General features: G+C 39.1%; 1 long non-coding RNA gene across 2 annotated transcripts; it reads right to left on the reverse strand.

Annotated features, from left to right (window-relative positions):
• Nucleotides 1-1786: 1786 nt before the first annotated feature.
• LOC119335264 lies at nt 1787-5646 on the reverse strand. 2 transcript variants are annotated; one of them, XR_005161773.1, is made up of 4 exons: nt 5410-5646; nt 4236-4302; nt 4087-4161; nt 1787-4010 (listed from the first exon to the last, which is right to left on the reverse strand). It is a non-coding gene; the product is annotated as an uncharacterized LOC119335264 (long non-coding RNA). The 2 variants fall into 2 exon arrangements; XR_005161772.1 differs by lacking the exon at nt 5410-5646 and having other exon boundaries at nt 4236-5399.
• Between the last annotated feature and the right edge of the window lie 235 nt (nt 5647-5881).

Consider the following 5881-nt stretch of genomic DNA (forward strand, 5'->3'; position numbering starts at 1 on the left):
CCTGTCATGTTTGCCTCGTTAAGTAGAACAATATGCTGATGTTGAACCTTCTTGGATGCTACTTGCTCTGCAAACAAGAAGGAAATCAGATTATGAAAACATGAAAGAAGATATACTATTTAGATTATGGTGTATTGACCTTTTTCCTTTTGTTAATGGCCTCCTCTGAACCCAAGGAAATCAGATTATGAAAACATGAAAGAAGATATACTATTTAGATTATGGTCTATTGACCTTTTTCCTATTGTTAATGGCCTCCTCTGCCCTTTGTATTTGCAATATCAGGGGGATGAATATTGATGATGCTTGGGAATGTCGTTCCAATAAGAGGTAAATACACCACAAGTCACAGAACTTGCACACGACGGTCAATTTAGTGCGTAAACTTATAAAATACGTGTTTCTAGTCATCTAACTTGTCTTCTTGTTCATATACGGTGCTTTCTACCGTATCCGGCTGTATCATTACGGGTGCCAACGTGATGGGGCCTACAGTCAGTGGCTGAGGTGGTGGTAATCCGCACACACTGTTTTTTTCTCAGATAGCACCCTTGCATTTTATTTATTTATATGCAGAAAATTCTCAAATAAAAGTAAAAAAAATTGTTGCACACAGTGGGATTTGAACCCACGACCGACCATGATTCGCCCCGCATAGAAGCCACCAGACCAACTGCAACTTTGCGTTTAACAGAAAAAATTATCTTTATATAACTAGACCATCGAATTAAAGTAAAATCAAAACGGAGACAAGGTAATCCCCGCTTCGAGCTTGAGGGCGCAGTCCAAAAGAAACCTATATGCATTCATTCTGGAGTATATTTTCTTTTATGTACATAATTCATATTCAAACAAAAATTTCGTTCATTTGTCCTAAAAAACTATGTACATTCATTTTGACCTATATTTTCGTATATCTAAATTCTCAAATTTTAAATTATTCAAACTAAAAAAAATGATGTTGATTTGTCCAAAGAAATTTATGTACATTCATGCTGCACTATATTTTCTTTTATCTAGATTTTAAAATTAGAAATATTCTAATTGAAAAAAATAGTTGATTTGTCCCAAAAATTTACGTACATTCATTTTACATTATATTTCCTTTTATCTAGATTTTAAATATTTAATTATTCGAAATCGAACAAAAATTATTTGATTTGTCCATAAGAATTTACATACATTCATTTTGAACTATATTTTCTTTTACCTGGATTTTTCAGTTTACATGTATTTGAATTCAAACAAAAGTTGAGTTGATTTGTCTGAAAAACATACATACATTCATTCCGCACTATATTTCCTTTTATATAAATATAAAAAATTTAAATTATTCATATTCAAACAAAAGTTTTGTTGATTTGTCCAAAAGAATTTACATACATTCATTCTATATTGTATTTCCTTTTGATCTAGATTTTAAAATTTAAAATTATTGAAATTTGGAACAAAATTTTGTTGGTTTGTCCAAAATAATTTACGCTCATTCATCCCACACTATTTTTTTCAGGAATATATATTTAAAGTTAGGTACTATGTGCAAAAAATATTGTCTGTGCAGAAAGAAAATTATACATAGTTTGCCAGCACTGGGATACATAAATTTCAAACTATATAATACATAGCACTCTTATCTCTATTTAATTAGTGCGGTACGTGTTCAATAAATAGCACTAACTGTACATTTGACACATCAAACGTTAGTTGGTCTAGTGGTTTTCCATGCGAGGCGAAGGGCAGCAGGTCATTGGTTCAAATCCCATCCCATTCTCCATTACTTTTTCATTTTATTTGAGGATTTTCTGCATAAATTAATAGAATGTAAGGGTCCTTTCTGACAAAAAACCGGCCTCAACCACTGACAGTGGCCCTGCCATGTTGGCGCGCGTATGGATATGACTGGGTATAATGGGAAGCACCGTATATGAACGAGGCGACAAGTTAGATGACCAGAAATACGTATTTTACAAGTTTATGCATCAAACTGACCGTCACATGCAAGTTCTGTGACTTCTGGTGTATTTACCTCTTCCAATAAAGGATTCAAACTCTTGAACTTTACTTTGTTCGTCAAGTGGCGTTGTCTGACTCAAGTGTGCAAGAGCATCAGCAAAAACTTTGTTCAAGTATTCCATCTTGTCCTCACAATGTTTAGCTTCATGCAATGCCAAGCTGAACCGCGAGCATGTTTGTGAGTACAATTTCTTGATGATAGGTGAAAGAGAAGTAGATGACCCTTCCAACTCATGTCCATTGGCATCATAGCAAAGATGTCGTGCAGCCATTTTAGTCCACCTATGCAGCACATATTGGCTAGGAATTTCATTACACCCATCATTCTTTAAGACAACAATGCTGTGAGAGCAAAGGATGCCCAATGATTCAAACATTCGACATGTAAGCCTTTGTATTAGTGTTGAAGCGGACTGTTCTTATCCTTAAACTAAGGTCACCAATGCTCGTGGTTCGGACATCACCAACCTGCTCAATGGTTTTGACATGATGACGATCCCTTGCAGCCACCACCTCACGTTGGAAAGCAACAAAAATATTGTGAGTATACACTTCTCTGGCATGAGCCTCAATTCCCCAGCAAGTCTCGAGTACTGGCAAGGTATGAAGTGCACAATTATCCTCTTGCAATTCCTTTTGTCGTTGCTCTTCCAAAGCGGTTTCAAATCTTACCCAAAACTCAATCAAGGTAAGCTTTCGGTTAGTGAAGTGTCGAAAAAATGCATTCTCACTCTCAGATCTAGATGTTGTACGTAATATTCCACCAAGGGAGAAATCCATAAAGTATGCTGGAATCCATGATTCCCGTAAACCATACTTCTCTTTCAACCATTCATTATCCTCTAGGCCAAACTCAGAAATTATTGAGGACCACCGTGATTCAAACTCATCTGGAGTCTCTGATCCCCGGACACATGCCATGAATCGTGGTTTAAAATCTTCATTGTCTCTCAAGATGGGTCCAACCTTTTCAGGAAGTTTCATCAGAATATGCCACATACAAAGTCGATGCTTTGTGTTCGGAAATATAGATTCTATTCCTCTTCTCATGCTTTGATCCTCGTCAGTTATGATTAGCTTTGGTGCAACCCCACACATTGCTTTCAAGAAAGTCTGAAATAACCATTTGTATGATGCAATCTTCTCGTTCGACAAAAATGCAGCACCGAATGTAACACAAGATTTGTGATGGTTAACTCCAGTGAAAGGGGTAAATACCAAGTCATACTTGTTAAACCGATATGTAGAATCGAAGGATACAACGTCACCAAATAATGAATAGTTCTTTCTACATATACTATCAGCCCAGAAAATATTTGTCAGTTTATTGTTCTCATCTACCTGGTAATCATAGTAGAATGCTGGATTGGCCTTTTTTTATTTTCCATTATATCTACTATAAGTTGTCCATCTGCTCCCTTAATCGCTGCCTTGAAATCACGCTGACAGTTTTGTAAGTCACGTTTTGTGCAACCGATATTTTCTGGCCCACCCTTCTCTATGCTAAGCAAGCGAAAAGTTTTTGAAGTGCCAAGCAATGCCTTACTGCATGTAAATAATTTGTTTCTCAAATCACTAGTTACCTCTCTATTTGACCTGATGGGATGCCTCTTACTTGGTGAGACAAGTTGGTGCGTGTGCGATTGAACAAACTGGACGACCTCGTACTTGTTGTCATCTTGCCTTTTCAATCCCATCATCGCCTCGCAACCGCATCTGCTTATCTTGATATTTCTTTTAGCCTTTTTTCTCCCCACTTCTTGAGTAACTTGACCTAGATCCACTGGTTTATTCTTCCTCCAACCTTGTCTTGCGCAAACAAACTTCTTCCAGATTATTACACCACCCTCTCCTTTGTGTTGTGTCCATATGCGTACAGAGAAGCCAACCTCATGAGCATACATTCTATAGAATGCCAAACCTGCCTCCCAGCTATCAAATCGCATTCCAATTGAGGGTTGTAGGCTGTCATCACACTCTGGCTCGTAAGTTGACCCCTGCGTACACAATGGATTAGCTCCAGAACTGAAACCCATGAAACTAGTAAATGAAATCACTAAGTAATAAACTTACACACGCGGGTAGGCTACTGGTTCTTTTCGGTGTGCTGTAACGATCTTCATCATGTATGCCGAATCTCGTTTGGACCTATCAATGTTGTTTGAACTTAAGTCAAGTGTGACACGCACAGATGAAACATGAGTAATATGACAAAGAAATACCATGGAAAAATTGTTGGCATCATCTTCAAGTCCCATCGCTGTAGTTGACCCGACACTTGGAGCAATACTAGTCATTGACTCCATCAGAGGCAGCAAAAAGTGTAAGATATTACATGCAGGTGCCCCTAATTAGCTTGTCAATGAGGTCTAAAAAGTAAGTAGCGATGAAAGAAAATGTCTAATGCAGCATTTAGATGTACTATAGAAAAAGAGAGAAAACGGTGCTAATGAAGAACATTCCTGAGTACACCAGTATATATTTCCCCGCACAAGTTCTTTGTCCACTTACATGGACCCAACGACCGTACGCCACCAAAACCATCTCATGCGCTGCTTAATTTGCTCCTTCTAGTTAATTAAGTGCAGATTCATTGCTTATATGCCGGTTACTAACTCCATCCTAATTGGAATGGTGGTCAGTCCTTGAGAGAGAGATAGTAGCAGAGGATGAAATGAAATTAACTGTTGTATGATTGCTTGCATCCACTGATTTCAGAACAAACAAACATAAATGTTCAAGCAGTAGCTTATATTTTTCGGACTATTCAGTCTTCAAACACACATAGGATTAGGATGAACATGAAGAAAATGAAAGGAATCTGAACCAAAACTTGCAGAAATATGGATTATGCTACATCTAACTTGTCTTTTCTTATTGTTTCCTTCTAATGAAAACTATCTTGCTTATCCATACTGCATTTTCTCTCTTGGTTGTGTCAGCATGATTGATTCTACAATATAACCAGCGATTCAACCACATCCAGATGATCTGACTAGATGTGCATGGACTTGCTACTATTAACCTCCATTAATTTGTACAAGTTCTACGTGCTTCATCCACAACACACACAAAACTAAATGTTCTAAGTTGCTGACATTTTTCTGTAAATTACTGACATTTTTACTTCGAACTCGGTTAAAATTACTTCAAACTCATTTCAGGCCATAAGTTGCAGACATTTTTTCTGTTTATAATTTCTCGAATATGTAGTCTAAGCAAAATATAGCAAGTTATTTCAGTGATATATTGCCTGCGCCCTGATACAGAGAGAGAGATCACCACAATTTACTCAAATAAGATTAGCTACATCTAACACAATCAGCATAAAGGGTTGATGGATTAGAACCAAAATACACAAATAAGAACGCAGGTCTGTAACATCTAAAAGGATACCTGAAGGCTGGAGTTCTCTTCTCCGGCGACGACGGATCTAGCCGCCGGCGGATCGCGGAGGTAGGCGCCGGGTGTGGTGCGGGGTGGCGCGGAGGTGGAGAATGGAGGCGCGGGGATGGGGCGGGCTGTCCGTTGTACGTCGGACCACGGCGAGGTCGCAGGGCAGCCGCCGGTGAGGTCGCAGTACAGCACACAGCCAGGTCCGCCGCCGGAGCCCCGGATCCTATCTGTTCGTGTTCGCTCAGCTTGGGGCAGCACAGGTTGGATAAACTTACGCCTATTCTGTACTTAGCTGGGGTGTTTTTTGCAAAAACTTAAGACTGGGGCGTTCTGGTCCCATCCCGTCCCTTCATTCGTACCCAACGTTTGGGATGTGCAGGGTGCAGCCGGAGCATGGAATCCCTCGGAGCACAGGATATTTTCCCCTACGGCTGGACACCAATGCTAATAATCGGTTCGAGCAGCCCGCGCA

The sequence above is a fragment of the Triticum dicoccoides genome, chromosome 7B (genome assembly GCF_002162155.2).
Source record: "Triticum dicoccoides isolate Atlit2015 ecotype Zavitan chromosome 7B, WEW_v2.0, whole genome shotgun sequence".
In the NCBI taxonomy this organism is placed as follows: Eukaryota; Viridiplantae; Streptophyta; class Magnoliopsida; order Poales; family Poaceae; genus Triticum; species Triticum dicoccoides.